Consider the following 24030-nt stretch of genomic DNA (forward strand, 5'->3'; position numbering starts at 1 on the left):
TTTGGCTTCAAATCTGACTTCGGGGTTGACCATCTGTTGATGTCCATGTGTAGAGTGTCCTCTTGTGTTGGTGGAAGAGGGTATTTGCTATGACCAGTACATTCTCTTGGCAAAACTCTATTAGCCTTTTTCCTGCTTCATTCCATACTCCAAGGCCAAATTTGCCTGCTAATCCAGGTATTTCTTGACTTCCTACTTTTGCATTCCAGTCCCCTATAATGAAAAGGACATATTTTTTAGGTGCTAGTTCTAGAAGGTCTTGTAGGTCTTCATAGAACCATTCAACTTCAGCTTCTTCATCATTACTGTTTGGGGCATAGACCTGGATTACTGTGATATTGAATGGTTTGCCTTGGAAACAAACAGAGATCATTCTGTCATTTTTAAGATTGCATCCAAGTACTGCATTTTGGAGTCTTTTGTTGACTATGATGGCTACTCCATTTCTTCTAAAGGATTCTTGCCCACAATGGTAGATATAATGGTCAACTGATTTAAATTCACCCATTCCAGTCCATTTTAATTCACTGATTCCTAAAATGTCAATGTTCAGTCTTGCTATCTCCTGTTTGACCACTTCCAATTTGCTTTGATTCATGGACCTAAAATTTCAGATTCCTATGCAATATTGGTCTTTGCAGCATCGGGCTTTGCTTCTATCACCAGTCACATCCACAACTGGGTGTTGCTTTTGTTTTGGCTCTGTCTCTTCATTCTTTCTGGAGTTATTTCTCCACTGATCTCCAGTAGCATACTGGGCACCTACCGACCTGGGGAGTTCATCTTTCAGTGTCCCATCTATTTGCCTTTTCATACTGTTCATGGGGTTCTCAAGGCAAGAATACTGAAGTGGTTTGCCATTCCCTTCTCCAGTGGACCACATTCTGTCAGACCTCTCCACCATGACCCGTCTGTCTTGGGTGGCACCACACGGCATGGCTGTTTCATTGAGTTAGACAAGGTTGTGGTCCATGTGATCAGATTGGTTAGTTTTCTAAGATTGTGCTTTTCAGTGTCTCTGCTCTCTGATGGAGAAGGATAAGAGGCTTATGGAAGCTTCCTGATGGGAGACTGACTGAGGGGGAAACTGGGTCTTGTTCTGATGGGCAGGGCCATGCTCAGTAAATCTTTAATCCAATTTTCCATTGATGTTATTACAATAAATCAAAAGAATGTCTCAAGGTTGTAAAGATCTTACCAGACCCACTCCCATAATACACATTCTAAAATATCAGGATTAGTCAGGTTTTCAGGAAGGAGAAACTGTCCTCAAGCAGGATACATTGCTGTTATATAATCTGTAGTTACAGAGTTTCAGCTGAGTTGTTTGTTGTGTAATCAGTTCTGGGTTTAAAGAAAAAAATGTTTTATGTGACTAAGACTAAGGAATGTAGAGAGAAAAAAAAATGTTTGTCCTTTCCTGCTCCTTGAGAATTTCGTCCTCCTATCTCCTCCTTGAGAGCCCCAGGCCCCTTTCTCCTCCTCCAGGTCCCCAGATTTCTTATCAACCTGCCTAGGAATTGATTCTTTCACTACCTTAGAAATCTTGGAGGTACATGTTCTTACTATAGGCCAGATAATAGGCATTCAAGAATATCTCATCTAGATCAAAAAAACTACAGATGTCCTAGCTGGTTAAAAAAGTTTGTAAATGTAATGGTATAAAGTTTACAACATTCATTGTAGAAAAATTACAAAAGGAATATGCACTGATATGAAAATGTCTGTAGAATAAAAAGAAAGTCTTTTTTCACTATCTCCCTCCTAATAGCTCCCACTCACTACCACAGTGCAGACTTCTAGACACTAACATGTTCCTTAATATATAGAGAAGTTGAGTTGAACTGCTATCATTAAAGCAGATGCTTTATGACTTCCCAGAAACTGCCCCCCCCACCCCCACCACCGCCTGCCTAGTATATACTAACAAGTGGCATTGTAAGGTCGCTCAGTCGTGTCTGATTCTTTGCGACCCCATGGACTGTAGCCTACCAGGCTCCTCTGTCCATGAGATTTTCCAGGCAAGAGTACTGGAGTGGGTTGCCATTTCCTTCTCCAGGGGGTCTTCCTGACCCAGAGATCGAACCCGGGTCTCCAGCATTGGAGACAGATGTTTTACCATCTGAGCCACTATCTTTAGATAGGTGAAATGAGTATTAACTGTGCATATTAACTGACCAGGTTAGGAACTGTATACAGGCTTCCTTCATAGCTCAGTCGGTAAAGAATCTGCCTGCAATGCAGGAAACACGGGTTCGAATCCTAGATTGCAAAGATCCCCTGGAGAAGGAAATGGCAACCCACTCCAGTATTCTTGCCTGGAGAATCCCATGGACAGAGGAGCCTGGCAGGCTATAGTCCATGGAGTCACAAGGGTAGGACATGACTTAGTGACTAAACCACCAGGAACTTTATACATTATCATTCAGTGTTCATAGGAAATTGGTTCTAGAACTCACAGATACCAAAATCCAGGGATACTAAAGTCTCTTTTATAAAATAGCACAGTATTTGCATAAACCTAATTTTTGGGGCTCCAAAATCACTGCAGATGGTGATTGCAGCCATGAAATTAAAAGACGCTTACTCCCTGGAAGGAAAGTTATGACCAGCCTAGATAGCATATTAAAAAGCAGAGATATTACTTTACCAACAAAGGTCTGTCTGGTCAAGGCTATGGTTTTTCCAGTGGTCATGTATGGATGTGAGAGTTGGACTGTGAAGAAAGCTGTGTGCCGAGAAATTGATGCTTTTGAACTATGGTGTTGGAGAAGACTCTTGAGAGTCCCTTGGACTGCAAGGAGATCCAACCAGTCCATCCTAAAGGAGATCAGTCCTGGGTGTTCATTGGAAGGACTGATGCTGACGCTGAAACTCCAGTACTTTGGCCACCTCATGCAAAGAGTTGAATCATTGGAAAACACCCTGATGCTGGGACGGGTTGGGGGCAGGAGGAGAAGGGGACAACAGAGGATGAGATGGCTGGATGGCATCACTGACTCGATGGACATGGGTTTGAGTAAACTCTGGGAGTTGGTGACGGACAGGGAGGCCTGGCGTGCTGCGATTCATGGGGTCGCAAAGAGCCGGATACGACTGAGCGACTGAACTGAACTGAACTGATGCTCATGTATGGATGTGAGAGCTGGACTGTAAAGAAAGCTGAGTGCTGAAGAACTGATGCTTTTGAACTGTGGTGTTGGAGAAGACTCTTGAGAGTTTCTTAGACTGCAAGGAGATCCAACCAGTACATCCTAATGGAAATAAGTCCTGAATATTCATTGGAAGGATTGATGCTGAAGCTGAAACTCCAATACTTTGGCCACTTGATGCGAAGAACTGACTCATTGGAAAAGACCCTGATGCTGGGAAAGATTGAAGGCAGGAGGAGAAGGGGACGACAGAGGATGAGATGGTTGGATGGCATCACCGACTCAATGGACACGAGTATGAGTAAACTCCAGGAGCTGGTGATGGAAAGGGAAGCCTGACGTGCTGCAGTCCATGGGGTCTCAGAGTCAGACATGTCTCAGCAACTGAACTGAACTGATGCACATCCTCCCATATACTTTATATCACCTCAATATTACTTAAATTACAGATTACCTAATACAATATAAATGCTATATAAATAGTTGTCTGTTCCAAGCAAATTCAAGTTTCACTTTTGGAACTTTCTAGAATTTTTTTTTTCAAGAATATTTTCCATTTAAAGTTAGTTGCCTATGTTAATGCTAAACCTGTGGATACAGAATGCCAACTGGAAATGAAATTATGTTTGTGGGTTCAGTTGAACCAGAAAATAAACAGAACTGCATCTATGTAAAAGATGAGGCCATTGAGTAAAATAATGCTTTGTTGAAATTGAGAAAAAGAATAGTCCCAATGATCAGAAGTTTGTGATTATTCAGACACAGAGAAGAGATTTGTGGTTGCCAAGGGGAGCAGGGGTGGGGGGGGGGAAAGGATTGGGAATTTGAGGTTAGCAAGTGCAAACTATTATACATAGAATGGATAAATAACAAGGTCCTACTGTATAGCACAGGAAACTACTCAATATCCTGTGATAAAACATAATGGAAAAGAATATGAAAAGGAATGTACGTGTGTGTTTATATATATATATATAAAACTGAATCATTTTGCTACACAGCAGAAATTAACACAACAGTGTAAAACAACTATACTTCAATAAAATACATTTTAGAATAGAAATCTGTAATTATTAAATTTGGAAACTAAGCAGAGAACGAAACTGTTTCTTAGAGAAACTTAAGCTCAAGTTTGACCAGAAACTGAATCTTATAAAAACCTGAAAGACTAGAGATACCACAGATGATGAAAAGCATTTGACAAAGACATCTATAAGGACCTGACAAACCCCGAGATGGAATTAAGAGACACTTTGCTGCCCCATCATTGCCTTACCAATCAGACATAATAACTGATCCCAGCTGAGTCAGAGGTAAATACACAATCCTTCTGAAGATAACATCGCAGCCAGTAACTACCAATGGATAAGAGTTAGTACAAGACATAAAGTCTTTTTACCATCAAGTGATCTTACAGAGATATGCATAAATATCCTGAGATGGTTGATTGGCATCACCAACTCAATGGACATGAGTCTGAGGAAACTCTGGGAGATAATGAAGGACAGGGAAGCCTGGTGTGCTACTGCTCATGGGGTTGCAAACAGGCGGATATGAGTTAGTGACTTAACAAGAACAACCACAACGCCAGAAATAAACCCTCTTCAGGTAAGACACCTCCAAGACCCTTCCTTGCCAAAGCAGAATTCGGTATATCTACTCTGGCCAGAGTAAGTGTAACATGTACAGTTTTTACCCTGAGTATAAATAAATTGCTGCTAATCACTCTGTGCTGTTCAGTCTTACAGAACAGAGGTGTAAATTTATGTCCTCAAAGCTCTAATCAGAAAAAACCCTTCTGAGTCTTTAAATTTAAGCAACAGCATTAAAAAACCTAGTCATGGGGTAGAAATATACAGTGATGAAAAGAATACAGAAGACCTCACTGCAGCTCTCAACGTCCTCTCTACTGTCTCTCCAGGAAAAACTCAAAACCAGGATTACCAGCTCTCCTGGCATATGTGTTAGCCCACTCTGCTCCTAATCATGCAGAGAATAGAAATCTCATGACATACAATATTCTGTGCTGGGGGAGCGTGGCAGGATTTCTGCTCGAGAGGTCAGAAGAGCAAAGAACTGCATTCTTCCTAAAGAAGGCTCTTGCAAAGTTTCTGCTGAATTGAGCTTTACATGCGGGTGGAAAACCCAGTGTAAGGCATGTGGTTGCATTAATTATAAGATTTCAATTTGACAGTTTAATTAGGAAAAAGAGAGTTAGTGTAGGGCTTGCAGAATTCATGATGAATCACATACTCCAACAGACTTCATTTTCATATTTCAATTACACACATTTCTAACTGATGAACAGCAACATAGCATTTTCTGTTTAATAAATGTGATATCTGTTGGAATTGATAACATTAGTTCAGTAATTACAGAGCCATTATTGTCAGGCTTTTTAAAAACACGGAAAGAAGCCTTAGTTATTAAAGTTTGGTACAGCACAAAACTACATTTTCAGATGTTCCTACTAAAGAGCTTTTGAACAGTATATTAGCTATCCCTTATAGTAGAGAGGTAAAATTTAACAGCAGGTATCTGCATGAGATTGGTTTTGATATATTCACACCTTATTTGATTCCTTGACACACAACTGTACCTATATCCTTTCTAAATCTTCATTCAGAATTCAGGCCAAAGAACAAGGGAGCAGGACTTAGGTTTGAATGACATAATTTAATGCAAAATCATGCTTTAAATTCTGATCTGATTCTGGTCTTTGCTTAAAATGATAACAAAATGTAACAAAACACTTATTTTTCATCAACTTAAAGATAAAAATAGATTCAAAGAGGAACAAAACTTTCAAAGAGGAATAAGCTCAGTCAGTCAAAATGCATAGAAACATGAGTTCTTTCCCAGAGTGCCTGCTCTGAATTCTGGGAACCTAAGCTGAGAATCTGGGTATGTTCACAGATTGCACTAAGGTCTTCTGCATGGGTTTTGAACAACAGTCCATTAAATCAAATACAGATGTCAGTTTCCTTGGGGACTAAGTAAAAGATCATGTCCTACAATAAACACAACTGTAAACACCAGAAGTGAAGCTCACTTCTGTTTTTTAAATTACTTTCAATTTTGTTCATGATGATCCTTTCATGAACGATACCTGATTTCTATGTACCTGAACTACCTGCTTGCTACTGCTTAACTTGCAAAAATATTGATATTTTGCTTAGGTAAATCACATGTGTTTAAATACATTTGTATATGAATCACAAAATTTTCTCAACATTCAAATAACAAAATATAGAAAAAAAATAGTTTTGTCACATGATACCACCTGAAATCTCGTGAAAGTAAAAGTCACTTGGTCATGTCCAATTCTTTGGGACTCCGTGGACTATAACCTGCCAGTCTTCTCTGTCCATGAGATTCTCCAAGCCAGACAACTGGAGTGGATTGCCATTCCCTTCTCCAGGGGATCTTCCTGACCCAGGAATTGAACCCAGGTCTCCTGCATTTCAGGCAGTTTCTTAACCATCTGAGCCACCAGGGAAGCCCCTACCTATTGCATGTTAAAATTGTAAATGTAAAGGGTTTTTGTTTTACAGTCTCAAAAAAAAAGTCATATATTTTCCCATTATAAGTATTTCACTTTCTTTAGTTTAAGGGAAAAGTTGAGTATTTTACTGATATCTTCATAACAAGGACAATGAAGTGACTAGCGTAATGCCTAACATATGCATTCAGTAAATGGTTACTATGATATCATTAGCAGGCCAGACATTATTGTACAAAAATTAAAATGATATAAAAATTTAAAGTATAAAAATTATAATCATAGAAAGGTTAAAAGTTTGAGAATTATTTCAAATTTTAAAAGAAAAATCATAAATAAATGACCTTCTCACTCCAAATGGCACATCGTTAAGAAAATACTTAACATCTTTAGTTCCTTACTTGACACAAATTGCAACTTGATCAGTGGGCAAATGAATATTTTCAGGACTTAGAAGGCTCTGCTCTGTCAGGTGATAACAATATAAATGTAAACAAAATAAATCAGAAAGAAAAAAGAGGAGAATTCAAAAAGTAAAGATTTCCACTTCCCCTCATTTTGTAATACCTGAGGCCCAGAAAATCAAGTTTTTTTCCATTATCACAATGGTTTAAAAGTATCAAGCTAGACTGTATACTAATATAACATTCTGTCTCCTTTAGCAACCATTGCCAAAGAATGGTCCATGAAGTTCAAGGGATCCCCAATTCCCTTTCAGGGTTCTTAAGCTCAAAACTAGTTTCCTAGCAAGCTTAAGTTTTGCTGTTGTTCTTTTATTAACTATTGAAGTTTTCACTAATGGTGTAAAAGAAATGGTGGGTGAAACTGCTGGCACCTTCGAGTGAATCAAAGAGGTGGCACTGGGCTACACTAGGAGGGACTGTATTTGTCACTTCACTATCACTGTAAAAGACAAATAAAAATAAAAATCCGCCTTCACTAAATGTCAAGTCTTACGTACATGTTTTTAATAATCTGTGTGACAAAATGGGGAGCATACCTAACATCCTTCTACATACTAGACAATAGTCGCCTCCAGGAAAAGGATGATGGACGAGTTTCCAGTGAACTAGCCATTATTCTTCACAGAACATAATATTTACTTGAAAAAAAAAGAACTTTGATTATTCAGATTTGCTTATTTTATAGACATTGGCTTGAAGATGACAAAAAAAAATGACTCAGGCACCTTAGGGAAAATTATTTGGATGGTATGTTTCACCTGGTGGCTCAGATGGTAAAGCGTCTGCCTACAACATGGGAGACCTGGGTTTGATCCCTGGGTCGGGAAGTTCCCCTGGAGAAGGAAATGGCAACCCACTCCAGTATTCTTGCCTGGAGAATCCCCATGGACGGAAGAGCTCGGTAGGCTACAGTCCATGGGGTCGCAGAGAGTCAGAAAGGACTGAGCGACTTCACTTTCACTTTCATGTTTTGCCAAAGGTAAAATTTAAGCTTTCAAGCAGAACTTAGAATTTTGGGAATTGTGCATCTGTCATCATGACAGCTTCTCAAGACATAAAGAGTTGTCTGATAAACTGCTAGTGACAGTAATGAATGTGCTTTATTGATACTGTATAATTAGAGGAGACAACACTTACAGATATGCATAGCTTAGTAAACTAATATTTTCCAAATCGTTAATAATACTGTTACAAAAACATGCATGGGTAAAAGATAAATTTAAAATATAAGATAGGCATATGGATTTTAGTGTAACAAGTATGAATGGTTATTGGCATGGGTTCATATTCTACATTTCAAATAATCTTTAATAAATCATTACTACATGTTGAGTTTTGGTGTAATATCAAAAAGAATATTTAAAACATCCTCCTTTTACTTATATGTTTATGAGGCAATGTTTTCTTGATATTATGTAACCAAACAACATATAACAACAGCCAGGGATGTTTTCTGTTAAACCAGATATTAAAGATATTTTCAAATATATAAAATAATGCTAATTCTTCTCATTAAATATGTGTTGGGAAAGGTAGGGTGGATTCTTTTATGAAAAGTGTCATTACTTCATATTGATATTTACTATTGTCTTTAGTGTTATTTTTAAAAAAATTAATGCATAGCTTTAATGCATCTATGCAATTTAATACATAAATTGATGCTGAAGCTCCAATACTTTGGCCACCTGATGCAAAAAACTGACTCACTGGAAAAGACCCTGATGCTGGGAAAGATTGAAGGCAGGAGGAGAAGGGGACGACAGAGGATGAGATGGTTGGATGGCATCACTGACTTGATGGACATGAGTTTGAGAAACCCTCAGGAGTTTGTGATGGAAAGGGAAACCTGGCGTGTGCAGCCCATGGGGTCACAAAGAGTTGGACAGGATTGAGCAATTGAACTGAACTGAATGCATAGATTGAAACTTTCTCAGTATTCATTTCTAATGTGGTATATACTGATATACATTATTCACAAAAACTAAAGGTCTTTTTGGGCTTTCCTAGTAGCTCAGCTGGTAAAGAATTAACCTGAAATGCAGGAGACCACAGTTCCATCCCTGGATTGGGAAGATCCCCTGGAGAAGAGAGAGACTACCCACTACAGTACTCCCGGGCTTCCCATGTAAGCCAGGTCAGACAGTAAAAACTCTGCCTGCAATGCAGGTGACCTGGGTTCGATCCCTGGGTTGGGAAGATCTGCTGGAGGAGGGCATGGCAACCCACTCCAGTATTCTTGCCTGGAGAATACCTATGGACAGAGTAACCTGGCAGGCTACAGTCCGTGGGGTCGCAAAGAGTTGGACATGACTGAGTGACTTTTAATTATATATATATTTAAAGGTCTTTTTGATCCTCAATAGCTTTTAGGACTATTAAAGTTTCCTGAGTCCGAAACATTTGAGAACTACTGAATGATGCTATACAGTGGACACAGAGGATGAGATGCTTAGATTGCATCACCAATGAAATAGACATGAACTTGGGCAAACTCCAGGAGATGGTGAGGAACAGGGAAGCCTGCTGTGCCGCAGTCCAATGGGTCGCAGAGAGTCAGACACAACTTGGCGACTCAACAACGAGAGATTATAAAGCAATTCAAATACAATACAAACTTGAACCAGTTTGCTATGGCTGCATAGAATTGGTAGAGAAGGACCTGGAAGCCATGTTTTGAGTCATAAAAATAGAAAATTAGAAAATGTGGTATTTGAGCTACACTGTACCCAAGAATATGTTGTTTTTCAGATCTTTCAGAATAGTCCAATGTCCTACTCATCTTTCTCATCCTCATAGTATTAGCATAGTGCCTATAAAGGGCCAATGAATAAATGTTGATGAATTTAACTGAATCTAATACAAAATTACACTGATTCGTTTTACAAATTCTGATACAGAGCAGAAGGCCAATGATTATTGTTCTATGAAGCAAATGCCAAAAAAAATGACAAAAGTCCACCTAGTCAAAGCTATGGTTTTTCCAGTAGTCATGTATGGATGCGAGAATTGGAACATAAAGAAAGCTGAACGCCAAAGAATTGATGCTTTTGAGCTGTTTAAGAAGACTCTTGAGAGTCCCTTGGACAGCAAGAAGATCAAACCAGTCAATCCTAAAAGAAATCAATCCTGAATATTCATTAGAAGGATTGATGCTGAAGCTCCAATACTTTGGCCACCTGATGCGAAGAACTGACTCATGAGAAAAGACCCTGATGCTGGGAAAGATTGAAGGCAGGAGGAGAAGGGGACGACAGAGGACAAGATGGTTGGATGGTATCACTGACTCAATGGACATGAGTTTGAGCAAGCTTCAGGTGATGGTGAAGGACAGGAAAGCCTGGCGTGCTCCAGTCCATGGGGAAGCAAAGAGTTGCATAGGACTGACAGACTGAACAACAACAAGGAGAAAATATAATAGATAACTACACAGGCTGCATTTCAAGGGAATACAGTAAGTAAATAAATAAAACTTTTTTAACCTAATGATTAGTTCCTGAATTTATTTTTATAATTAGAGATGTGACCTTTTATTCCAGAATGAAAATGTCAAAACACAAATACTCGAATAAGAGGTTGCATATTCATTCAAACTCACAATAAAATTTAAATAATATTATCCAGATTTGAAACGACATAATCAAATACAAATAATAGGGTAGAAGATCTCAGATGAAAGACATTGTGGAGATGGTGAAAGAAATGACAACAAGAGTGAAAACTGAAGATTCTAAAGAAAACATATTTGTTTCATAATTTGATATAATAACTCTCTCTAGAACAACAACAGAAAACATTTGTCCAGTCCATATGCAATATTGTAACCTATGTAGAATAAAAAAGAAAATCGACAAAATGAAAACCAGAATGTCCTACAACCTAAATCAAGCTTGTTGGATTCCTACATGGCAGTCAAATTACCACATTGCATATCCTGTATACTGACTTGAACAAGATTTCCTTATTGCAATACAATGAATGAAGGCAGGCTTTCAAATAAGCAGTGATGGCTTAGCAAAATGGAAGGAGAATTAGGGTGGAGAAAAGTAACTTGGGTTTAACCCAACCCTAAAAACTGATTGTTAGCTCTGTGACTTTGGGCAAGTTTTTTTTATTCTCCCTGGGTATCAGTTTTCCCTTAAGGGAAAAGATCTAATGATCTTTTTTGAAATATAAGATGCAATAGTTTTAAATTTAATTATTTAGAAAGGAAATTAACATTTCTGTCACAGACATTATTTTTAGCATGTCTCATTGAAATTTTGTAGAACAATATTTCCTTCAAGGAAAATCAGAATACAGAATATTAAAAGCATTTTAATGAGACAAATTATGTGAGGAGAAAATCTATATTTAAGCAACTCTTTTGTTTATCTCAATTTTTCATTAACCAGTTAAGAACTTATACTCTTTCACTGTGTTTTCTCTAGCAATAACTAAAGGGCATTGAATAGTAAGAAAAACACTTATAAAGAGTTCAAAATGGGAATTTTTTCTATCAATATCCATCTCTGGACATTTCCTAGGGGGATTTTATGAGCTCAAGATGTCAGAATCATTCTACAGAATGAAAATCTACTTTATTCCACTTCTTGTTACCTCAAGAAATCCTGAAAATAAATTTTTGTGTGGACAGTGTTTTCGTCAGTTTTAAGTCTGCTGACAACCATGTCTAGTCACATTTCCCCCCAACTGTGTAATGTATAGGATCCCAATCCTACAGTCACTTTAAAGTGAAAAGAGCAGCTTTTTTTTTTTTTTTAATAGAAGGGCTAGTGTCTCACTGTTAATTCACAATGGCTTTTAAAACCTCCCTTCCATTTTTAAAGTGTACTCTACTGAAACATATTTTTAATAGTCTTTACCAATAGCAAAGACACACTAGATTTCATTAGACCACCAAAATGATCAGTTACCCAAATTTCTACCTAAGCTAACTGTGTCAATGATTATGCCTAACCCTTCCTTTTACTTTCAGCTTCCTTTTTTACTTGGAACTCTTTGACACTAATATTTGTATGAACTTCCACTAAACTATTATAAACAAGCAACAACAAAAAAAATAGAAATATCTAACAAAATGTAATTAAATACCAGAAATACAAGAAAACAAGAATGGCTGTTAAATTATCCCACAATTACAATAGATTTATTGGGAGTAACTTTTCCCTCGTACTTGCCAAAGCCTGCATGACTGACTGACAGAATTATTGACCTAGAGCATGAAATGAAGAACAATTGCCAATATGAAGCATTTTTTAAAATCCAGTTTATTAACAAAGATTCCTATGTTGAGCTTTAGACAGATTAGTTCACAGGAATAATCATAATTTAGATTATAAAATTTGCACTATGGGTTGTATTGCAAATGGGCCATTGTCTCTGCCAAAGAGCACGTCAACAGATGAATGAATTAAGCAGATGTGGTGTGTGTGTGTGTGTAGATACACACACACACACACAATGGAATATTACTCAGTCACTAAAAAGAATGAAATTCTGCCCTTTGCAACAACATGGATGGATCTAGAGAGTATTATGTTAGTGAAATGTCAGACATAGAAGGATACTTTGCTATGACTTATATGTGCAATCTAAAAAATAAAATGAATTTACATAAGAAAACAGAAACAGACTTACAGATACAGAAAACATTCTAGTAGATACAGTGGAGAGAGAGAAAAGAGAATCAAACTAGAGGTATGAGATCAAGATATACAAACTACTATGTATAAAATAGATATACAAGGATATATTGCATGGCACAGAAATATAACCATTATTTTACAATAACATTAAATGAAATATAATTATAAAAATACTGAATCACTGTGCTGTACTTCTGAAACTAACAATATTGTAAGTCAACTATACTTCAAAAAGAGTCCATCACTCACTTTGGGTTGTGGGGGGAGGGGATGATTCTAAGAAGATAATTCACATCCATAGTAGTTTGAAAGAATGGTCTCCAGCCTTAATTTGTTTCTTGGTGTCCTTTTTCTTAAATAGATTTCTAAATTATTTTTAAATTTCAGGAAAAGCATTTGTAACAAACATAGAAGTCCTTTTAAAAGTTTGCTGTCCTTTAAAATGAAGTCAAGGATCAATTATCAAAACAAACTCATTCCGTTAATCAGTTTACAAAGGTGCAAATTGTTTGTCAGAATACAATGCCAGGGAGGCTGCTTTGTTTAATGACAATCCTAACAGTAAGAATCCCTGGGGCAGGAAGCAAGTAATCAAGAATCCATCTCTGAAACTTTGAGAATGCTGGCAACAGCCTATTATAATGCATGGTTACAGGGAGACCTTGTACAGAGAACAATACACTGAAATAGACCTGACTTGTTATGAAACAATAAACTTAAATATAGCCCTGAACCTGACACAGCTAAATGATTCTTGACTTCTAGGATTGAATTTAACACTCTAGGCTAAATATTTCAAACAGATTTTTCCACTGCCCACTTTGTATGCCTGAATGCACATACCATAATCACATTTTGGTGTGCAATTTCAACAACGTGTAGGTGAACTAAAACCAACATGAAAGGTTAAGGAGCTGATGTAAGGACTGTTTGGTCAAACATTATTTGAGGGCTTCGAGTACTTACCCTGGACTTCACTTGTGGCTCAGCTGGTAAAGAATCCACCTGCAATGTGGGAGACGTTGGTTCAATCCCTGGGTTGGGAAGATTCCCTGGAGAAGGGAATGGCTACCCACTCCAATATTCTGGCCTGGAGAATTCCATGGACTGTATAGTCCATGGGATCACAAAGAGTCGGACACAACTGAGCAGTTTTCACTCACTAGGTACTTACCTTGTGCTAGAAGAGATGAAGGACACAAAAAAAATGTTGCAGTGCATTTTACAAATTCTGGAGCAAGAAATGTGTATCCAAGTGAAATATTAAGTGGAAAGAGTCATAGGATTTGAGAGGAAGGAAAAGAGTGAGGCTGAATTTAAGAATTGGGTTTAGATTGAGTATCAATAGGCAAAGAAAGAGGAGCATCACACTGGGGCAAGGCATGCTGTCACTCAGTCATGTCTGTCTCTTTGCAACGTTATGGACTATAGATAGCTCCCCCTGGCTCCACTGTCCATGGGATTTTCCAAGCAAGAACACTGGAGTGGGTTGCAATTTCTCCTCCAGAGGATCTTCCTGACCCAGGGATCCAACCTGCATCTCCTTCACTGCAAGCGAATTCTTTACCTCTTGAGCCATCTGGGAAACCCCAAGGAATGGCACAGAGGTAGAGAATTCTATGTTATTAATACCAAAAGAGATAGTGAGTCCATTCCTTGGGCTGAAAGCAAGGGTTCTGGAGAAAGTGTAGTGGAGGGCAAATAGGGAAGGTAGATTCAGACACAAGTGTGCAGAAGATAGGGTTGGCCTTCCAAACACGATTCCCATGTTTTTCAGCATAGTATCTCACGACTTTGGGAGAATGCTGTGAGTTACATGACAAACATCATTTTCCCCCAGTTAGAGGTGGGGTCAGGAATGCTGGGAAGAGGTCAGGGTCACACACACAGTGACATAGGGAATGACAGAGAGTGCTGTTTCCCAGTCCAGCCATCTCTCAGCCAAGATATACTCCAACCTCCCTGCCTCTTTCCCAGGTTCCAAAACACTGAAATGGAATGGCCATGCTGGAATGAGCTAAGATGCTGGAACTGCCCCTTATTTTTTCCTTCCTCTGTGATGAGAAAGAAAAGAGAGGAGGACTGTTGAACTTTAAACTTCCTGATAAACTATAATGTGGGAAAGTGCCATTTTTAGGTTTACATGAAGGAGCTACCTCTGAGAATGGCCTCTTGGCCTGTGAAAAACTAGAAACATCCCAGGAAGTCACTGAAATGTTGCAGTACTGTGAGAATTTGTATAAAAATAAACACTGGATTATTTCAGGCTTAGTCCCTTGAGAAAATGAGCCAGAATTACTCAGAACTACTAGCCTAATCTTGACAGAACAGAGGAAATTAACAACTGAAGCCAGATTTTTTTTTTCCCCCTTCTTAAAAAAAAGGCCTATTTGTGATATTTTGGAAAATGAAAAAAAGAATCAGGTTAACCATGTGATTCAAGTGACCCTGAAACTAAGATGGCTGAGTGTCCTGATGAGAAAATGCAATGCAGAACAGTGCTTCTTGGAAAATGTCAGCTGGAAGCAGGAAGAGGCAGGAAAGCTGGAGTACATGGATTCAAAGAAGCGTGTAATTCAGTTCTCTGTAAACTCTGTTCTCTAGAGCTTGGTGGATTTTTTTTAAAGCTGGCTCATTTTTTTTCCCCTCAGGAGATGTAAAGATTTAAAAGTCAAAGGAAAGACACACTATCACATGTCACCATGGGACCTGCCCCCAAGCTTGACTAAAGTGCCTCCTTTCTACTGAAAAATAATTTCCCATTGAATCTCTGGTTTGAAAGAAATTTCATTGAGAACATCAGATCACGCCATTGTTTAACTCATATTTCTAATGAGAATGAATAAACAACAACTCAGAGTTATTTATTAAAATACCGAAGGCAACTGCTTCTCAACACCACCAACCTACATAGTTTAGTTCAGTCAATATAGCATAGCTTCTATGCGCCCAGCACTGTCGTTTTGACTGTAAAAAGTAAGTCACAAGCTTTCTGCTCAAGAATTGTGCCACTTCTACACACAAGCATAATAACTACAGGATCCATAACTCCCCAACTGGTACCTCTCTGGGTCCACAGAGATGATCCGGGGGTGTGACATGAAGCAGAGTAGGAAGATGAAATCAATATCACACCTCATTATTCCTCACAGCTAACTATGGCCCCCTTTATTTCGAATGCAGAAAACTAACTCATGGAAGAGATGTTCAAGGTGTCACAAAAGAAGATGTAGCTTCTGCTAAGACAGCATGACTGGTCAGGCAGTTTGCAGTTACGCTGTCTAATCACACAGAAAAAAAGTGGGAAAAGAAATATGGGAGTATGAGTGGCTTTCCCCTCCACACTTGAGTCTGTCCCCAGGAAGAGTAGGGACAGACTAATTAGGGGCCAAGATTTCTACCTTAGAGAGCACAGAGTTGTAAGAACAGGAAGAACACTATCCCATAGTAAATCATTGTGGACAATGTTGGTAGCATTCTTGCTTCCAACCCTGCTACCGACTGAAGTTTCAGATGCATGAATCTATCAAATACAATGCCATATACAAGTCTCTGATCCACCTACACAAGGCACCACTTTCGTCCAGAGTATGGCCTCTGAGCAGCTGATTCACCTCTACATTCCCCAAGCCATTTGCACACCATATCCACCGGGTAGCTTTTGAATGTAGTGTCTGATGCAACCCACAGATTCCATGGGCATGGTCTTCTTGCTCCTATATCTCATTGACTGTGAAGTGGGTTCATTGGTGGGATGCATATAGGATTCCATGCCTGTCGGTAAGGCACCCTGACAGTCTCTGATTGGGGGTGACTTGGAGGTCAAAAAAGATGACCTCATATGCTTTCGAATTTTGATACTGTAAAAGACTCTTGAGAGTCCCTTGGACAGCAAGGAGTCAATCCTAAAGGAAATCAACGCTGAATATTCATTGGAAGGACTGATGCTGAAGCTCCAAAACTTTGGCCACCTGATGCAGAGAGCTGACTCATTGGAAAAGACTGATGCTGGGAAAGATTGAGGGCAGGAGAAGAAGGACGTGACAGAGGATGAGATAATTGAATGGCACCACTGACTCAATGGACATGAGTTTGAGCAAACTCCAGGAGATAATGAAGGACAAGGAAGCCTGGTGTGCTGTAATCTATGGGGTCGCAAAAAGTCAGACATGACTTAGTGATGGAATAATAACAACATTCTGGTATGTTCTGTAATAAACTACTAGACCTTTCAGAACAAAAGAGACTGAATACCGTCAATCTGCTCCCAGCAGTTGATTAGTCTCTTCGTGGAATAGAGACACATCAGAGATTCGGCTTTGGCAATAGCTAGACTAGCCCTGGAAAGTGAGAGGCACTCTGTTGTACGCACATGAAACCTTCGTCTCTGCAGCTGGGTCCTCCCAAGTCATGAGCTCATTACACCAGTTCTGGGGTGGCTGATGACGAAGGCAAACTAATGTCTACCAACTGAGTCGGTTGTGCCTACTTTCTAGTTCCATGATTCTTCTACAGTGATGTCTTCTGGTGGGTCTTCACAAACCAAGCAAAGATCTTCATACTTTGTGTCCACTCCTTTGTTGCCTCCATCCACATATTCTACCTCGTACATTCTTGTCTCTAAAGTTCCAGGCCCCTTGGGCTCATCCAGTCATTTCAATTACTCATGACTCTATATATTCTCACCTTGGGGCACTTCTTTCAGATAGTAAGTAACCAAATATACAACCAGAATCTGTGCCAATGGGAAAAGTGTCCCTTAGCACTGTCTGAGTATAGCTTGGAATGAAACCACACCCATTTTTGGTTTGCACATAAAGAACCAATGTATTTGATTATTTGGCAAGAACTCCAATGATTATTTGGTCATCCATACACCACGCTTGAGCTTTCTTCTCCTTCAGCTGTCATAAAGGATATCCATATATGGTCATAGATGGGAGGTGAAGCAGGGTTCTGGTGCAAACATAGTGGTTGACAGAGAGGGGAGAGAAGTCTAAGCTAGGTATTCATGCTTTTCTTGTGCCCTCTGGTATGTTCAGACTCAATGCAAGTCTGCCATTTTTTATCATGGACTGCTGCTGGGTTCTATCAAATAATGGTTTGGGACATTAAATAGAACCCAACTCATATGGGTCTCTACCAGGATCCAGCTGTTTCTCCACCCCAAGTTACATGGCCTTGTTCTGGAACTACAGTGTCTTTGATATGAATCTCTTCTTGCCATAAGCCACACACTGCATCTTTTCCTACCACACACCTCCAGCATCACATGCTTTGCTGGACAACATACCCAAAGTGGATTTTTACTTACAGTATAGCCTGAATTGCTGCAAAACCCTTTATTGTTCCACACCTCATACAAAGATAACAGACTTTTGCATCATCTAGCAAATCAGCTAGGACAGTACTTCTAAGTATGAAAAGGTACTACCTTCAGAACACAAATAGGCTTAATAAATATTATGCCTTCTTTGTGATAGAGGATACAAGTAGCAATTTTTCTTTAATTTTATAGAAAATATCCCAACATGTCCTGGACCACTGAGTCCCTAAAAACTACAGAAGTATCAGGTCTCTGAATTTTCAGCAGGTTTCTCTCTCACCCTCTGGGGCACATGTGTCTTACCAAGACCTCCAGCATGCTAATCACCCCTCCCTGATTCTTCCTCATCAGCATGATACCATCAGTGTAATAATTAATCTGATGCTGCATGAGATGTCTAGATAATCCAGATATCTTCTGATTGATGACAGAGAGTGGGACAGTTAACATACCTGGAAGAAAACTATGAATGTGTATTATCACCCTATGTGTCCTTTCTTGTCTGATTACAGTAGAAAAGAATGAATTTGCTACTTGAAGCCTCATGTCATACATCTGAGAATTAATTACTCAAAGAAAGATACTAGCACATCTGGCAGAGCAGCTGAGTCAGGGCTATAACTTTGTTGAGCATGTCCCCATTACAGTGGATCTCAAAGGTCTATTTGATTTCTGTAAGCAAAGAGACTTATGGATTAAATAGAGGTATGATAGACACCACTACCCTTGGGTTCTTAAGATCCTTAAGGGTGATTCTATGTCTGCCATCACTCTCAAAATTCAACAGTTTTTGACTAACTATTGTGATGGAGAGAGGAGGTAATTCCAAAGTTTCAACTTGGTATCTTTCTTTCAAATAGCTTTTATCTCACAGTCCAAGGATTCAACTGGTCTTATTCCAGTTGCTGAGTACCTTGATTCTAAATTTTACATTTGAAATTTGGATAAATGACAGCTGTATAGTGTCAAAAATCTAGAGGATCTGCTTTAAGTAGTCTGTCCTGTGGGAAACCAGGGATGGATTTCCTGATGGGAAGGCTACATTCCTACCCAGGTGGCACTAGTGGTAAAGAATCCAGCTACTGATGCAGGAGACCCAAGAGATGCGGGTTCGATCCCTGGGTTGGGAGATCCCCTGGAGTGGGAAATGGCAACCTGCTCCAGTACTCTTGCTTGGAAAATCCCATGGACAGAGGAACCTGGTGGGCTACAGTCCATGGGGTCACAAGAGTCAGAAATGACTAAGCACACAGGCAACTGACTGCAGATACTTTTAGGGCAGGCAGTGGAAACACCCATGGTTGTCCTTAGTTTCTGATTCATCCTAAGCCTGGATTCCCTTCCAGTCACAAAATCACTGCCAGACGCAACGTGGCCTGGCTGCTGATCTGAAATTTTTCTTTCCCTCAAGCGGAGAGAAAAGCCTTGATTTCTGGTGTGATTGGAGCCATTTGGCTCACGTCCGGCTACTGGCACCAGACCATGAGAATCCACAGGGAATGCTGTGGCCTGACTATATTGATTAATTCATTAACCCCAATCATAGCAGGTAGGAATTTGTCTTTTTTAATACTGCCTTTGTTTATTTGTGACTTTTTGTGTGTTTTGACTACTCTGTTTTCATAGATATAGTTCCAGTGCATAAAACAGTGCCTGGCCATAATTGGCCCTCAGTAAGTATTTGTTGAATGAATGAATGAAATGATTTATTAGGATGTCCTTCTGAAGGAGATAGGGTGGATTTCAGAACAAAGTTGGAGGAAATTGCTAGAAAACGGAAGTGGACGTAGAGCTGCCAATCAATACAATCTGCCTTTCTATTCTTTTGAAGATATTGAGCAAGTCAGTCTTTCTCAAGCTGTGGGCTGCCACATATGTGTCTCATCAGAAGAAAAACACCATTTCAACAGGTAAGCAAAACTGATCAATCAAATGTTCTTTATTCCTAAGAGTTCTGCCTCTATTTGGAAATACTCAGTTTTCTTGGTATTAACAATAGTAAAGCCAGTACTTTTTCTCTTTAAATAACTTGTACTTTACAATGCTCTTAAAGTGACGTTGTACTTTCAAAACCATCATACACTCCTATGTCTGAAATTCAAAATAATCACTCTCAAGCAGTATAATATCTAAAGTGAGAATTCAATATCTTCTGCCATTAACAACATCATTAATAACAAATGTCTGTTTAATTACTCTTGCTAAGATTAAAAAGGCCATTATTCTTGTAACTTGAGAAATTCATTAGCTGGAAAAGGCTGTTTAATGCCAAATGCACTCCTTAAAGATGCAGTCCCCGATATCTGAAGGTATTTCTGACATTCATGCATTTGCGTTACTTTTAAAAAGTGCTACCCACTGTGCCGAAGATCATGCTGTGACAATAAGCAAGCACTGTAAATTTCAAAATCAGAAATGAAGCTTCACTTTACAATACCATACAGAGTCTGTTCTTTTGAATATTTAAACTCTACACAGCCTCTTACTCATCACTTACCTCTCACTAATTCTGTGCTCATACGAATCCTACACCAACATAGTGCATCCTACATTTCCCACACCTAGCAGGTACAGTTAATATTCATAAGCACCTCCTCCAAAGGGATTCAGAGCCATAACTTAAGATCTTTGCAAGTCAATTTTAAAGTTTGAGACTTCAAGGAATTTAGACCCATTAAATGAAAATTACAAGAAGGGATTTAGAACAGCATCTTTCTTAATCCACTGTTTCAGCTCAATGTATTTTTAGCACAGAAACCTGCTTAACATTTACTGAAAATGAGATCGGTGTACTCACAGAAAGCAATTCAAATTGCTTCAGTGGTCATGGTTACATACCAATCGTTGGCTCATGCTTTCACTTTTTTGCCCCAGTGAACAATAAAGCAGAATCACCACACAAGCTGTAACAAAGCCTATCTCCTTGCTTCTAGAATTGATCTACTTACTGAATTTGATTCACACTTCATACTCTATGCTTTAGGTTCTGAGAGACAAGACTTCAACAACAGAGAGCCAGGAAGAATTGCAGAGTTCAAGCCAACCAAGGTAAATTAACTATCTCATAGAAAGTTCCTGCTCAGTCAATCCTAAAGGAAATCAACCCTGAATATTCATTGGAAGGACTGATGCTGAAGCTGAAGCTCCAATATTTTGGCCACCTGATGCAAAGAGCTGACTCACTGGAAAAGACCCTGATGCTGGGAAACATTGAGGGCAGGATGAGAAGGGGGCGACAGAGGATGAGATGATTTGATGGCATCACCGACTCGATGGACATGAGTTTGAGCAAACTCTGGGGGACAGTGAAGGACAGAGAAGCCTGGTGTGCTACAGTCCATGGGGTCACAAAGAGTTGGACACAATTGAGTGACTGAACAACAGAAAGAAATGAATGTCTTGCCATAAGAGAATGGTCCCTCTTCTTTCTTTCCTTCATGTAGTATACAAATTGAGCATCTCTTCTGTGTCAGAAACTAGGCTACCAACTAATTTAAAGCTGAGTAAGACATGGTAGCTACTAAGAAGCTCTTATAACCTTGCCAAGGCTGCAAAATTTGTTAGCCAGGAAATGCAATCTTATTGTAGGTGCTGTGCTAGACATTTGGGCAAGAGGCAGCAGAACATGAAAAGGGTGTGAGAAGTTCCACAGTTAGTAAAGGCATATGAAAAGGCATAGAAGACTTATATTTTGATTGGTCTTAAAAATAAAGTTATTGAAAATGTTCTTAGTTGCCCTTACATATGTTAAGGCACAATGGGTGAAGGGAGAGTCTGTACTAGTCTCAAGTTTTATCCAGTGAGATTGACTCCTGTTACTGCCTTGCACAGGAACACAGTTAATCTTATCTTTCTTGTTTGTTTGTTTCCATCTGTCTAGAGAAACACAGGAACCAGTAAGTTCCTGGTTTCATCACCATTTGCCACATTGCTCCCTGGGATGCTTACCTTTGAGAAAGGCAAAGTCTTCTGAAATAGAAAGGCAAAGTCTTCTGAAATTTATCTAATCAATTTTTACCTATTATTGCTCTCTGTTACACTACATGGTGCTCAAAGTATAAACCTACAAAAATCTTAACCAAAAGCAGAAAGCTGATTTTTCTTCATTTCTCTGTTTGAAAATATGGTGTCTAGATGATTTTAAACACTTGGGATGATTAGGTTTATTAATGGTTTGTAAAAATTTGTGATAATAGTCAAGTAAAAGTAATGCATACCCAATTATTCAGAAAACAAGAATATCTCACTCTAAGCAAGAGACTCTCTATTACAGTTAGCCGTCCATGGAATAGATTGCCTTCTAACCTGCCAAAACCCCTGACGCTGGAAGTAGGAAAGCCAAAGCACACTGATATTAACAAAAGAAGTCAATAAATATCTTTATTTTAGAAAGGTTATTTGGATTGTATGATCTACCATCTTGAAGATTTTTATCATTCTATAAAATATGGTTTAAATAAAAATAATTCCTATAGTAATCACCTAGTTTAAAATTCAAGGCAGCAATATCTGTTTGTTCTCCCACATAAAAAATGATGGTATCAAGAACAAGTACAATATTAGTCTTGGCATGTTTCCTTGCTTGTAACTTTTTACTAACTTAACGCCTATGAATTGTAATGATATGAGTAACATAGGGCCAAAAGCATGATAGTAAGCTGCACCCTCACCTGCATTGATGACTCTCCTGTAGACATAGAGTGTTTTTATGTGATGACATGAGCTGCTCTCTGAACCTGGCTGGAGCTTAGTGTCCGAAATTACCTGTGCTACCCATCCCTGAAAGAAGGCAAAGAAATCACGGATGGAGCTTCATCTGAGAAGACTCTCTAGCTATTAGAGTTCTGGGAGGGACTCAAAACGGGATTCTATCATCATGGAATCCTGGGGTGTTTAAAGATTGCAGAAATCACGTTGAGTCTCCCAGGGCTGTGACACCATCCACACCTAAGAGGTCTGGTATCCTGGCAGAGTCAACAGATTGGCTTGAGTCTGTCTAGGCATCAGCTTGTCTCTGCTGTGTTCTACCTTATGTCTTCATTTTTTAAGTTTCTAGTGAAGAAAACCTCATATAATTTTTCACAGAATGGAAAGTTCAGAAAATGCATTCAAATAAACCGCATTTTCTGGAGAACCTTCTCTTACTCTGCTTCAACATCCCTAGTCGCTGGAGCTTGCTCCAGAGGGGATGAAAGGGTCTTCTCGCCAAATTCATTCGATCTCATTGTCAGACTATTTAGGTTGCATGACTGGGGGGTTTACTCAGAGCATGCTTTTCCTCATACACATATACAAACACATGCACACAGATATTTTAAACTTGAGTTTGCATTTCCATGGGAACTAAATAGACGTTTATAGTACAGACAAAAATGAAAGGAAACGAGACTTTTTTATTCTATAAAAGAATCATTTTTATTCTGTGGAAAACTCTATGGGGAAAATCTAAAAGGTAAGAGGAACTTCTTAAGTGGAAAAACAATTCAGTTTTTGCCGTGAGCATCAACATTTACACAAAATTGGTTGAAAGTCTCACTTAGGAGAAGAAAATGTGTGTGTGTGAATGCACATGTATGTGTGTAAATGTGCACACATATTATAGAAACAGATAAATGTGAAATGTTCCAAGCTATTTACCAGTTGTGAAGTTTTTACTTTACAAAATCCATGAACATAAAATACATTGAAATATTTTACACAGAAATTAATTCTCAATGAAAGTGATCAAGCTTTCATTTTATAAAATAAATAACTTCACAAATAGCACAAGGAATTTCACATTTGATAAACTACCTTCAACTGGACGCTTTGGTTGTGGGTTAGAAGAAACTTTTGCCTCAGAGTTTTGAATTCAAGACAAACTCACAGGAAGAGGAAAGAAAGGAGTATGTGATTCTTTGTATAGTCCTAAAGGGAATGTTTTTAGCTAGGTTCAAGGAAA

General features: G+C 38.8%; 2 long non-coding RNA genes across 2 annotated transcripts in view; one reads left to right on the forward strand and one right to left on the reverse strand.

The window, feature by feature from the left end:
• Positions 1 to 24030, reverse strand: part of LOC122700595 — a 336313-nt gene that overhangs the window by 122950 nt on the left and 189333 nt on the right. The gene's annotated exons all lie outside the window — the stretch shown is intronic.
• LOC122700594 lies at positions 19459 to 21210 on the forward strand. Its single transcript, XR_006342818.1, has 3 exons — positions 19459 to 19638; positions 19921 to 19999; positions 21073 to 21210. It is a non-coding gene; the product is annotated as an uncharacterized LOC122700594 (long non-coding RNA).

Source organism: Cervus elaphus, chromosome 9 (genome assembly GCF_910594005.1).
Source record: "Cervus elaphus chromosome 9, mCerEla1.1, whole genome shotgun sequence".
Classification (NCBI taxonomy): Eukaryota; Metazoa; Chordata; class Mammalia; order Artiodactyla; family Cervidae; genus Cervus; species Cervus elaphus.